Source organism: Hordeum vulgare, chromosome 5H, assembly GCF_904849725.1.
Source record: "Hordeum vulgare subsp. vulgare chromosome 5H, MorexV3_pseudomolecules_assembly, whole genome shotgun sequence".
NCBI classification, from domain to species: domain Eukaryota; kingdom Viridiplantae; phylum Streptophyta; class Magnoliopsida; order Poales; family Poaceae; genus Hordeum; species Hordeum vulgare.
Genome location: NC_058522.1, coordinates 490,713,733 through 490,728,957, shown reverse-complemented (window position 1 = coordinate 490,728,957; position 15,225 = coordinate 490,713,733).

Here is a 15,225-nt window from a genome sequence, read left to right as displayed (position 1 = left end):
TAAGGGGAACAGTCACTGAGGCGGAGCAACTCTAGATACTTGGGAGATAAGAAGGCTGGCAAAAGTCGAGAGAAGTATATTTGATATACATAATGTTGATGTGTACTTTACTAGTACTCCTAGTAGCACGAGGGTATTGGATACCGGTTCGGTTGCTAAGTGATTAGTAACGCGAAATGAAAGCTACGGCATAAGCGGAGACTAGCTAAAGGCGAGGTGACGATACGTGTTGGAAGTGTTTCCAAGGTTGATATGATCAAACGTCACACGCCCCCTCTACCATCGGGATTGGTGTTGAACCTAAATAATTGTTATTTGGTGCTTGCGTTAAGCATGAACATGATTGGATCGTGTTTATTGCAATACGATCATTCATTCAAAGAGAATAATGGTTACTCTATTTGCTTGAATAATCACCTTCAATGGTTTATTGAATCTCGATTGTAGTGTTACACATTGGTGCCAAAAGATACGAGTTAAATGATGATAGTACCACTTACTTGTGGCACTGCCGCTTGAGTCATGTTAGTATATAAATTGCATGAAGAGGCTCCATGCTGATGGATCTTTACTCACCTGATTTCGAATCACTAGTGACATGCAAATCATACCACATGAGCAAGGCCTTGTTTTCATTGAGATGAAACAAGATAGTAACTTGTTGGAAGTGATACATTTTGATGTATGCAGTCCAGTGAGTGCTGAGGCACGCAGTGGATATCATTATGTTCTTACTTCACTGACGACTTGAGTAGATACAGGAGTATTTACTTAATGAATCACAAGTCTGAAATATTGAAAAGTTCAATTCTGTTTCAGAGTGAAGTTCGTCGTAACAAGAGGATAAACTATCTACGATATGATCATAGAAATGAATATCTGAGTTGCGAGTTTTTGGTACACAGTTAAGACAATGTGGAAATTGTTTCACAGTTCGTGCCACCTGAAACATCATGGTGTGATGATGTGTCTGAACGTCATAGCCACGCACTATTTAGTATGGTGCATGCTGTGATGTCTCTTATCGAATTACCACTATCGTTTATGGGTTATGCATTAGAGACAACCACATTCACTTTAAATAGGGCACCGCGTATTTCCGTTGAGATGACACAGTATAGACTGAGGTTTAGAGAAATCTAAACTGTCGTTTCTTGAAAGTTTGGGGCTTCGAAACTTATGTGAAAAAGTTTCAGTCTGATAAGCTCGAACCCAAAGCGGATAAATTCATCTTCATAGGATATCCAAAACAGTTGGGTACATCTCCTATCTCAGATCCAAAAGCAAAGTGTTTGCTTCTAGAAACGGATCCTTTCTCGAGAAAAGGTTTCTCTCGAAAGAATTGAGTGGGAGGGTAGTAGAACTTGATGAGGTTATTAAAACCATCACTTCAACCAGTGTGTAGCAGGGCATAGGAAGTTGTTCCTGTGGCGCCTACACTAATTGAAGTGGAAGCTGATGATGGTGATCATTGAGCTTCGAATCAAGTTACTACAAACCTCGTAGGTCGACAAGGTCGCGTACTGCTGCAGAGTAGTACGGTAACCCTGTCTTGGAGGTCATGTTGTTGAGCAACAGTGAACCTACGAGTTATGGAGAAAGCGATGGTGGGCCCAGATTCCGACAAATGGCTGGAAGCCATGAAATCCGAGAGAGGATCCATGTGTGAAAACAAAGTGTAGACTTTGGTAGAACTACTTGATGGTCATGGGACTATTGGGTAAAATGGATCTTTAAAATAAGACAGACGATGATGGTGATAACTCACTATTAAGAAAAGCTCGACTTGTCGCAAAGATGTTTTCGACAAGATCAAACAGTTGACTATGATGAGTCTTTCTCACTCGTAGCGATGCTAAAGGTCTGTTAGAATTGTGTTAGTAGTTGCTGCATTATTTATGAAATATTGCACGTAGGATGTCAAAACGTTGTTTCCTCGACGGTTTCCTTGAGCAAACATTGTATGTGATACAGCCAGAAGGTTTTGTCGATCCTAAAGATACTAGCAAGTATGCAAGCTCCAGTGATCCTTCAATGGACTGGTGCAAGCATCTCGGAGTTGGAATAAGCACTTTGATGAGATGATCAGAGATTTTGGGTGTGTACAAGGTTTATGAGAAACTTGTATTTCCAAAGAAGTGAGTGGGAGCACTATAGAATTTCTGATAGGTATATGTGGTTGACATATTGTGGATCAGAAGTAATGTAGAATTTCTGTAAAGCAGACAAGGTTGTTTGAAAGAAGTTTTCAAAGGAGTACCTGGATTACGCTACTTGAACGTTGAGCATCAAAGTTCTATGGAGATAGATCGAAAGCGCTTAAATAGAAGTTTCAACAAGATGCATGCCTTGACAAGTTTTTGAAAGAGTTCAAAATAGACCAGCAAAGAAGGAGTTCTTGGTTGCGTTGTGAGGTGTGAATTTGAGTAAGACTCAAAACCCGACCACGGCAGAATAAAGAGAATAGACGAAGGTCGTCTTCTATGCCTTAGCCGTAGAATCTAAAGTATGCCATGCTGTGTACCGCACCTGATGTGTGCCTTGACTCAAAGTCTGTTGAGGGTACAGAGAGTGATCCATGATTGAATCACTAGCAGCGGTCAAAATTTATCCTTAGTAACAAATGGACTAAGGAATTTTTCTCGATTATGGAGGTGGTTAAAGAGTTCGTCGTAAAGGGTTACGTCGATGCAAGCTTTGACACTAATCTGAATAACTATGAGTAGTGAAACGGATTCATATAGTAGAGTGGATATTTGGAGCATTTCCGAATAGCACGTAGTAGCAGCATCTATAAGATGACATAAAGATTTGTAAAGAACGCACGGATCTGAAAGTTTCAGAACCGTTGACTAAAACCTCTCTCACAAGCAAGACATGATCAGACCCCATAACTATATGGGTGTTGGATTCGTTGGAATCACATGGTGATGTGAACTAGATTATTGACTCTAGTGCAAGTGGGAGACTGTTGGAAATATGCCCTAGAGGCAATAATAAATTAGTTATTATTATATTTCTTAGTTCATGATAATCGTTTATTATCCATGCTATAATTGTATTGATTGGAAACACAATACTTGTGTGGATACATAGACAAAACACTGTCCCTAGTAAGCCTCTAGTTGACTAGCTCGTTGATCAAAGATGGTCAAGGTTTCCTGGCCATAGGCAAGTGTTGTCACTTGATAACGGGATCACATCATTAGGAGAATCATGTGATGGACTAGACCCAAACTAATAGACGTAGCATGTTGATCGTGTCATTTTGTTGCTACTGTTTTCTGCGTGTCAAGTATTTATTCCTATGACCATGAGATCATATAACTCACTGACACCGGAGGAATGCTTTGTGTGTATCAAACGTCGCAACGTAACTGGGTGACTATAAAGATGCTCTACAGGTATCTCCGAAGGTGTTAGTTGAGTTAGTATGGATCAAGACTGGGATTTGTCACTCCGTGTGACGGAGAGGTATCTCGGGGCCCACTCGGTAATACAACATCACACACAAGCCTTGCAAGCAATGTAACTTAGTGTAAGTTGCGGGATCTTGTATTACGGAACGAGTAAAGAGACTTGCCGGTAAACGAGATTAAAATAGGTATGCGGATACTGACGATCGAATCTCGGGCAAGTAACATACCGAAGGACAAAGGGAATGACATACGGGATTATATGAATCCTTGGCACTGAGGTTCAAACGATAAGATCTTCGTAGAATATGTAGGATCCAATATGGGCATCCAGGTCCCGCTATTGGATATTGACCGAGGAGTCTCTCGGGTCATGTCTACATAGTTCTCGAACCCGCAGGGTCTGCACACTTAAGGTTCGACGTTGTTTTATGCGTATTTGAGTTATATGGTTGGTTACCGAATGTTGTTCGGAGTCCCGGATGAGATCACGGACGTCACGAGGGTTTCCGGAATGGTCCGGAAACGAAGATTGATATATAGGATGACCTCATTTGGTTACCGGAAGGTTTTCGTGCATTACCGGAAAAGTTTCAGGCTCATCGGTAGTGTACCGGGAGTGCCGGGAGGGGTGCCGGGGACCATCAGGAGGGGTGTCACGCCCCAAGGGGTCTCATGGGCTATGGGAAGAGATAAACCAGCCCCTAGTGGGCTGGAATAAGTTCCCACTAAGGCCCATAAGGTTTGAGAAGGAAAAAACACAAGGTGGAAAGAGTTTCCAAGTGGGAAGGTGGAATCCTACTCCAAGTAGGATTGGAGTAGGACTCCTCCACCTCCAATTTCGGCCAAACCTTGAGGGTTTGAGGCTGCCTCTTGCCTCCCCCTCCCTCCTATATATACTGAGGTATTAGGGCTGATTTGAGAGGACTTTCTCACGGCTGCCCGACCACATACCTCCATAGTTTTTCCTCTAGATCGCGTTTCTGCGGAGCTCGGGCGGAGCCCTGCTGAGACAAGATCATCACCAACCTCCGGAGCGCCGTCACGCTGCCGGAGAACTCTTCTACCTCTCCGTCTCTCTTGCTGGATCAAGAAGGCCGAGATCATCGTCGAGCTGTACGTGTGCTGAACGCGGAGGTGCCGTCCGTTCGGTACTAGATCGTGGGACTGATCGCGGGATTGTTCGCGGGGCGGATCGAGGGACGTGAGGACGTTCCACTACATCAACCGCGTTCTCTAACGCTTCTGCTGTACGATCTACAAGGGTACGTAGATCACTCATCCCCTCTCGTAGATGGACATCACCATGATAGGTCTTCGTGCGCGTAGGAAATTTTTTGTTTCCCATGCGACGTTCCCCAACAGCGCCGCCCACAACCCCGAGGGCCCTGAGCACCAGCGCCGCAGCCGCGGAGGGAGAGGCGGCGGTGGCGGCGAATCCTCTCAGTGTACTGACCACAACCCTCTCCCCACTCGATCCTTATCCTATCCCTCCTCTCAGTGCACTGCGAAGCTCCGCGCGAAACCCTAGCCAGCCCCGTCGGCCGCCGCCGCTCCCCTACCGTTCGCGCTCCTCTCTCGAGGCGACCCCGGACACCGAAGCTCATGGCGCAGAGGGCCGCGGGGTAGCTTCTCCGGCGGTCCCTGGGGCTCGCGCCGCCCACAACCCCGAGGGCCCTGAGCACCAGCGCCGCAGCCGCAGAGGGAGAGGCGGCGGTGGCGGCGAAGGCGAAGAAGATGGCTTCGAAACGGACGGGGACGGCAGGATCTCGCCGTCAGAACTGGCGGCCGTGTCGCGCGCCATCGCGCCGCCGGCCACCGAGTCGGCAGGGGGCCGGGAGGTGGCGTCCATGATGGACGAGCTCGACACCGACCGCGACGGCTTCGTGGACCTCGGCGAGTTCGCCGCCTTCCACGGTCACGGCCGCGGGGAGCGCGAGCTGGACGCCGAGCTGCGTGATTCCTTCGACGTCGACGACATCAACGGCGACGGCCGTATCTCCGACACCGAGCTCAGCAAGGTCGTGTTGCTCTTTAGCTATTATGCACATACAGGATATCCAAAGAAAACAGCTATCTATGGCACTTGAACCCATAAGCTACTGTTGACGAACAAAGGGCCTTACTTTTTTATATTGAACAGGCCCCAGCCAAGTCCGGCTCTGACTCCGGTCCTCCTAACTTGCTTGCTGTGAGAGAGAGAGAGATAGCTTGATGTTGTATGCTGGCTGGCTGTCATTCATGGCCTGCTGCTACTGCTTTGCTATATATATTTGTATAAGGCTTGCATCTTGTATGCAGCTATGCTTTGTTATATATACCGTTGATGTTGTTGTTGTGGAGCTCCTGATGTTGTTCATGTATTAGCCAGGGACCGGGTCCAAAGACACACAACATTCAATTATGATGATCCAGGAATCACTATTTTAATCTTATGTCATCTCACACATAGATTATTTTTCCTTCTTTATATAACATTTATTAATTATTTATATATACCTGCCGTATCGTCGTATTGTTGTGTATAGAAATTGATGTATCCCAATTTTAGGATCGCCGTATCCGTGTTGTCGGTGCTTCATAGTACCCATGAAGCATGAGGCCGCAATAATCTATTTATAGACATGCACAAGGCCATGGTCAACGCGCCGAAGCAGGGTTCATCGTCCATCTTCTTCAGGTAAGCAAAGTGATCCACCTTTCCTCTTTCTCATCGCATTCATTTTATTGTGATATTGCATTGAAGTCAATCAATTTTTATGATTCTTTTAGTGTTAAAGTACATGAATTTTTAACTAAATAAATTGCGTGTATAGATATGTAGAGGATGAACCAAACAAGCGGATCTTTCAAGGTCAATAGCTTTGCATATATATTAAATAGATGCAATGGCACACCACCTTCATTATCATGCTTGCACTCACATGTTGTTCCATCAGAACCATGAATGCTGCCCAGAATTGCCATGCCTTCAGCTTTTGCTATAAGTTCCTATGTTGCTCCTTTGCAGGTGAATTTTCATGCGATTTCTACTTCTAAAAATGAGAAAATACCTTCAGATCAAAGCAGCGGATTTGTAGATTTCTGGGTATTGGTGCTACCCTGTCTCCATCCGTCTTACGGTCTTTGGTCACTGTTTGTGAGGTACAACGTTGTTTTACGACCTGAATTTATTTCTATTTTCTGTTGGCTTCATTTTAGTAAAGATGGGATGTGGAAAATAATAATATGTTTCAGTAGCTATATTTCTATGGTTGTAGGTTAGATGTTCCTATTGGTTTGTCTTGCTGTAGAACCTGTCCCCATTCATATATTACACATTTTGTGTAGCTATTAAGGAAGAAAGTAATGGACATTCACATGTCAGAGTCTCCCCATTAGCATTTGATGGCAGGGGCCGCTGCTTTACAGTAGATGGATGTGAAACCAAAATCAGATTCTACCAACTTTTATTTAGTACATATTATCATTTAGCAATATGTTGGTTGCGCCTCCCTGTGATCAATGGAGATCTTTTGTGGATGTATTGTAGTTTTGTGATGCATTAAACTTCTGAATGGTTGACCATGGAAAAATTCAGTAGTTCCCATTTTCTTTATATATTTCTGGTTTCAAGGAGAACTCTTACTCCTTCTGGAATTACCACTTTAAACACTATAGATTCCAATTTCTTGCGTATTTACATCAAAGACTGTTTTCAAACTTTTAATTACAAGTTCTTTTAGAATGATGGACCAACTTAACGATTTCAGTTTCTAAGAAATGTATTCATAGTTCTATTTGACAATTTCTCTTTCAGTCCGAATGAATCACACAAAATGGTGAGTTTTACCGAGTCCATGGAGAAATCTAAGTGCTACAGTCAGGAAAATAGGGAGCAATCTATAATATGTGATATTGAAGACTATAAATAGTAGTTGCACTTAATCATGTTGTATTAGGTATCACGGTGGAATTAGCTTGTCGAGTGACTCACTCTGTTTTACCATAGGGATTTGGAGGATGAATCACTATATTTTATTGTTTATATGCACTATATTTTATTGTTTATATGCAACAACATGCCTACAATGACATCTCAATTTTGAAAATATGGATTGAGCAACATCATAAATATTGTGTATCTATTTAATTCATATATACCTGGGATAATTTTTCTATATTGATGTAGTCTCATTTGGTCAACATTTTATACATGAGTAGAAGTCCTAATAAGAGAAAACTATGGTACCTAAACAGTAGTAGATATCAATATGAATATCTGAGCTATAACGATTACTTGATCTTTATGACATGGACGATGTGTTTCACAACACTATTAACCTGTAAGGTCTGCTTGTTTTTCCTATATATTGCATGTGCTAGATAGCTCCTATCTAAACTTGTAGAAGTCTGCGTCAGTAGCACTTATACTTAATTTTTAAATTCTCTATTTTTTTTATGTGGGTTGATGATACCAGTTAATCATGCTCTCTCTCTGTGTGTGTGTGTGTGTGCCCAGGAAGTTGCATGTACCCTCAGCTATCGCGAAGTTTGATCTTGTGGAGGGCGAGAATATCGATTGATGGATGTATGGAGCTTGTAGTGCCACTTGGTCCTAACTGGTAAGTTGGTGGTGTGGAGTGTTGTCTCATTAGTTGTTTGTTTTGGCACTATATAGTAGTCAACTCCAGTAGCACACATACTTAACTTTTGAATTCTATTTGGTATTCTATTTGGTTTTTCTTTTATTTATGGGTTCAGGCCAGTAGTTGATATTTGTTCTCTCTCTCCGCCCAGGTTGTGGTGTGGTTCAGCATCGGCTACATCACCATAAAGGACATGGTGGTCACCGGCATGCCCATCAAGATCGTCGGCGTTGCCGCTCTCACGGTCCTGCTGCCAACACTAGGTAAGTTTACCTGCTTACAACTTAGTACTAATTACTGTTGATTGACCCAAATAACATTAATAAATCCTTCATTAACTTAGTACTAATTACTGTTGATTTATAGAAGATGATCCCTAAAATAATTTCTGATTTTTTTCAGACTATTACAAAATGTTATTATGTCACTCAAATTGTATTTTCAAAATTGTGACATATTTGTGATCCAACACACCTATAATAACATATAGTAAAACATATTTGAGTTTTTTTATCGAGCAATTTATCGGTGTCTTATATAAAACAATATGACTTTTATTTAAAACAATACGAGAACGTGCGTAACATACGATCCGGAAACATGTCTCCACACAAAATTAATGACCACACAATAATTGTTACAGCAATATGTTTTAAAAACCAGGACTAAGCACGTCTTGATGGTCCATCTTTTCAAGCAATGAAAGTCCATCTATAGATGCGATCTACGATGCTTCCTTCAATGTATGGGATATTGTTTTGAGATTCGTTTTCTTCATACTTTAAAATATGCACCAAAAATCGCTTCCTCAGTTCAAAACAGTCCTACATATGCATTAGACAACATTGTTATAACAAGTTTGTATGTGCAATGTGTATATAAATAAGCATGGTGTAAATACTCACCTGGGGTACAGGAAAATATAGCTTTCCATCGCACAATGAGTGCATGTAGTTAAAAACCAAATACCCGACAAGGCACTACATGTATGAAATAAACACATAATGTGTGTTGAATGAATGAATTATTTAATATTATAATGCATTAAAAAGATTCATACCAGTGTGAGTTTGTTGGAACAACCGGAACTATACATTCCCATTTGGAGATATCATCCTTGAATGCAGGGTTTGCAACTTGGAGTGCGAGGTTTAGGTTACTGACCACGATTTTAAGTATATTCTTTCCCAAAGTAGGTATTGGTATCAGATCAAAAATTGAGATAACTTTTTTATCTTGATCCAAGACAAACAATAGAAACAATCCAAAATATCCCAAGGCAATAAAATCTGTAATGATGCATACATTTATAAATACATTAAATATTAATTTAAACCAAATAAACCACTATTAGAAATGAAAAACTAAAATCTTACCATATCACACTGTGAGATGTGATACTCATTGCTGTCAGGCCAGCTATGAAACAATCGTTTAAATGTAGCACTGTCCATATTTTCATGATGACTTGGGTCTCGTGCATAGTGGAACATGGACTAAAATAAAAATAAGAAATCAATAGTTCTATGAGGAAAAAAACGTAAAACGCAACTATAGTAACTTACACAAAAGTTTAGATCCATGTAGTGAGATGGAATGTCTCTAAGAAGTTGGACTTCGTGGCGCGCTAGTATCCGCACAGCCATGTTAAAGCAATCAATATCCATATATTCATCATTGTTTAGTATGTTTTTTATTTGTCTCAACTTTAAGCTGATAGGGTAAGGATCAGAGCTTTTCACCCATTCGCTCCTGTAAAATCAAAATTTTGTCAATTATAGTGACATCAGAGTAATTTATTAGAATACAAAATGAACTAAAAGAACATGGCTTACTCTAGTAAAGCGTCATCATCAACCATACTGATGAACAAGCACAGTTCGTCTATTAAGTCATCGTTTGTTGGGTTGACAGACGGTGAAAGGATATATGACTGTGAGATGAACTCAACAGCTGATGATGTATTCGATGTTTCGAGATTTTGAGGGGGTCCATCCAGAATCATACAATCCATGGGATCTATATTGTTTTCGTCATCTTCCATGTCTCGATTTCTTATATTATCATCATTCAATTCCGAGTCCACTAAAATGACAGCTAGTTTTGTTCTAAAATCTGTCATATGATCCTATTAAAATAGAAATAAGAGTTAAGTAATGATACAACATAGAATAAGTATTACGATAAACTTTACCTGCGTAGGAGTGTCAGACAAATCATTTCCAGTGAAGTACTCCATAAAATTTATCATCCAGAGACCACAAGATGACCTATATATGATTATAGAAATTAAATATATCCATTATTGTTTTATCAATTTTTAAGTGTTTTATATACAAATGGATTTATAGAAATAGAGTTTAAGATATTCTCCAAAACTGTCTTTTTATATGCTGTATTTAGAAATAGAGTTTAAGATATTCCGCATATATGTAAACATAGAATTCTCACTTGTACTAATTGTAGTTATTCTAGAACCTGAGACGACAAAGGATGACATTCTTACAACATATGTATTAATATTAATGGTTCAGATATCGTGAAGAAGAAGGAGGTGCCGAAAGGGGATGGGCGCAACAAGTTTGATTCGAAAGAGGTATACCCATCTGTCTGCAAACTGCTCTTAATACATTCTTCCCTTGGCCATGTTGTAATGTTTACGTCTTTCCACTTATCAAATTTTAGTTCAATTTGAAGTGATGCATATTGGAATATATTTTCCAGTCCTTCGAGCTGTTGCATGAATAAATGACAACGTATTAGCATCCCAACCGAAGAATAACAGAAATCGTATTATCAAAAGATGGTGCACTGAGACTAATAACTAACCATAGCAGTGAGGTCTTTGCGGTTCATTCCTGGGCCTAGCGAGTCGAGCACCTGGATACGTCGCACCCCGCTATTTATAACTGCTAGGTACCAATGAAAGTCTTTAATGTTTACTGGAACATATATCTGTAAATAGAGTTTTTGTTAGTTTAGGTCCCAAGTGGAAAAAACATTCATCCATGATTGAATCCATAGTAATATGTAAAGAACTGAGACTCACCATATCATGTTCCAAATAAGTTGTAGCTCTGTCTAACACCCATCTTAGTGTGTCATCCTGTATAAACTTAAATTCCTTTATCAACTTAGAGATGCATGCATTCTCTAAGAACACACTTCCACCTGTCCTCATCTTTAGATGCTCTTTAGCACTTATGCAATGTATGTATGCGTCTATGATCTGTAATACGAAGTGCACACCTTGGTTATAGGACAAAATATTAACTCATGTTCAAATAGCATCGTCTCGTCATAAAGCTACATATACTTACTTCGTCGCCAAGAAATTCTCCGGGTAATAAAAGACGTTCCAACTGTCTTCTTTGGAGATTTGAGTCGTCAATGCTCACTAAAGTTCTTTTATCATTTGGTTCAGACATGATATTTTCAATCACGGACCAATCATGGCCGGTGCAGGCGTAATCTATCATGATGGAAGTAATAACATTTATTAATAACGAGGAAAACAAATGTAGCAAAACCAGGGCATAGAAAGATTTGTCCGTGCCTTCTGGAGCCACCACGTAGTCTTGTGCCTTCTTAGGTTTGTTATGCTGTCGGATAGGATATAATGTTTGCGCGGGCATTGGCAGCTTGTCCCCTATAATTTCTGCCGGTCCCTGCCGGACGTTTGTTCTAATTCTTCGTCCCCACATGCGTCCATTGGTTTACTTGTTTCGTTGTCTGTTAATTCCTGAGAGCAACATATTAAAGAATCATCTGTATGCAAGATATAATAGAATTAGAATTAGAACTACTTGCGACATAGTTGGAATTGAAAAGATACCTCTGTCACTTCGGAGAGTCCAGAATCAGTGGACTGCGTGCTCTTATTTTCCTCCAATTCATCTTTGCCGGCTATTCCATTTGAATCTGCCAGATTATCCCCTATAGTTTCTGCCCCTTCGGTGCCCCATGTCTCTTCTAATTCCTCGTCCTGAACTTGATGCATTTGTTCACTTGTTTCCTTGAAGGTTATGTCCTGAGAAAAGTCGACTTTCGCATTAGAACTATTTATATAGGACATAGTTGAAAAAGAAAAGATGACTTTGCCACCTCGGAATGAGTGGACTGTGTGCTCTTCTTTTTCTCCTCTTCATCTTTGTCGGCTCGTACATTTGAATCTGCCAAGTTGTCCCCTATAGTTTTCCCCCCTTCGGTGTCGAACATTTGTGCTAATTCAATGTCTTGAGTAGGCTGCATTTGTTCACTTGTTCCCTGCCTTGTTAATTCCTGAGAGCAACATTACAAAGAGTAAGCCCTATGCAAAATATAATTTAATTAGATTATAACTATTTGGGATACTTTGAAAAGAAAGCATGCCTGTGTCCTTCGCAATCAGTGGCCTGCGTGCTATACTTTTTCTCTACTTCATCTTTGTCATTTATTCCACTTGATTCTTCCTTGATTAGTAACTGAAATACACAATAATATAATATTATACAATATGTAGTCCATATAAAAGAGAGAATAATATGAAGGTGAGTAAACAGTTTTATATTTGATATCATAGCACAAATTACATATTGTTTTGTCCCGCCAGAATAACAATAATAATGACATGTGAAAATATAATAATGACCTCATTAATATGTATGTTTTCTGTATCATCCATGATGGCTTGTTGTTCTATTGTCTTTGATGACTCGGGGTTCACATCCTCGTCTTTCGTTATCATGCCTTCAATAACCATATTTTCCGCATGCTTGTCCTTGCCTTCCTCGTCCATGTTTTCCTGAAAATCAAAGCATATATTAGTATTAGTTCCTCGGCCATGCTTTGTTTAGAAATGAATAGTCCATATAAAAGAGAGAATATTATGAAGGTGAGTAAACAGTTTTATATTTGATATCATAGCACAAATTACATATTGTTTTGTTCCGCCAGAATGAAAATAATAATGACATGTGAAATAATAATTACATATTGTTTTCTGTGATTTTAACCTAACACGACATTTTAAATAATAGGAACATCTGTACCAGCTGGAATATATGGATCTTCTATAATGGTATCATACAGTATTTCCGAAGACAGGGATTTGTATTAAACATGCTGTCATTTGGCAACAATTTTGCAGTGCATAAAGCCATTGGTAAGAATCCTAATGTGCAGTGTCTACTTATATAAAAAAAAGTTTAATACTGTACACTCCATACTAATTGGAAAGGGAAATACTCCATACTTTTTTTGAAAATATATACACCGTACTCTCTAAAAAATGGCATCACATCCGTTTTATGGCCATACTACGTCTCTTTTTTCGTATAGTATGTGCCACTGTTTGAATATACTCTTTTTTGGATGAATATACTACTCACTTGGATCCAAACAAAAAAGGTTATATGATTTTTTGGAACTAATAAAATTCTATACTCCAGTTTCAAAAGGAAATACACATATACTCCATACTAAATTTTATAATATACTCCATACAGTACAAATCAGAGCAGTATGTACTGTTCCTTACCTGTGTACTTGAGAGGGTGCGGCCACCAGGGCGAGGACGGTGTGGACACTGCAGCTAGGACAGCGCACGGGGATGGGCCGAGGTCTGCCCGTGAAGCCGCCACCGGTGCGACCACGGCGTGGACAGCAGATTTAGGGCAGATCGCCGGGAGGGGCAGAGGTCTACTTGAGACAACACGGGCAGCGGGGGCAAGGACCAGGAGAGTGGAAGAGAGGTGTAGGAGAGATGAGGGCGAAGAGGGAAGGTCCAGGAGGGGATCAGGGAATGAGATCGTGGACTGCCGCGTCGTGGGAAGGAGATCGTGGACTGCGGGATTCTAGGGAGGGAGATCCGAAATTGTTGGGATCGTGGACCTTTATCTTTTTTTATACCCCATGCTTTTGCTTTTTCTTCTTTATTATACCCCACACATATATAATTGATGGAATTATATCTTTGTATCCATCGTCAGTGGCTGGATCACAGAATTCCTTTTATTTATCAATTATAATTTTCCTATCCGTTAGCAGGGCTCCAATCGTGTTCATGTTTCAAAATAGTTGCCTGGGAGCATGCTTATAATCTTTGTGCAGACCAGTGAATCAACAAGACTTTTTAGTTTTGTGTTAAGAGAAATGTAATAAAGATGCCAAAAATTTTCTGAAGGTTTCTTATTTAAGGAAACAACAAAAATTATCTATGGTCAGCATGAACACACTTTCATACTATGCCTTTTTTTGAATTAGCAATTTCGTAACATGAATTATCAAGTCAATTGTTGTTTGCAAGTTTACACATTGTAATTTAGTTACTACATAACTGGTTATGGGCAAGCCCAGTTAGCGAAGAATTGATTTGGTTTTTAAATATATGGTTCAGAATTGAGTTTTTTTTCCGTAATACCTAAGTACTCCCTCTGCAAACTATTATAAGAGTGTTTAGATTACTAAAGTAGTATTTTAAATGCTCTTATATTAATTTATACAGAGTAAGTAGTAACTAATGTCTACTGAAATATTGCGGCCAAAAGTATGTGCAATTCTTTACCTTGGCCCCCCAAAAGAATGTGTATTATTTATTCGGGCTTTCTTCTTTCTTCTTTGTGAGACAGTTTGGAGTCAGCTTAATTTTTTTCTATAATCTGAATTTTATAGAAATGTTGACTTAGCTGGTGAAATCCTTGGACTGAAATCCACTGATTCTTTGGAGGATTCCCATTATTATATCCTCAGACTTTAGGAGATGAGTTTAATTGCATACAAGTGCTGCTTCGGGATTATATCTTTGTATCCACCATCAGTGGCTGGATCACACAATTCCTTTTATTTATCAATTATAATTTTCCTATCCGTTAGCAGGACTCCAATCGTATTCATGTTTCAAAATAGTTGCCTGGGAGCATGCTTATAATATTTGTGCAGACCAGCGAATCAACAAGACTTTTTAGTTTTGTCTTTTGTGTTAAGAGAAATGTAATAAAGTAGCCAAAAAAATTCGGAATGTTTCTTAGTTGAAGGAAACAACAAAAATTATCTATGGTGAGCATGAACACACTTTCATACTATGCCTTTTTTTTTCTTAAATGCACTTTCATACTACGCCTTGATACCATGGAGTATGTACGCTCTCTTTTTGAATGTTTATACGTGCGTTGCACGTGCCAGATTACTTTAATATACTAATA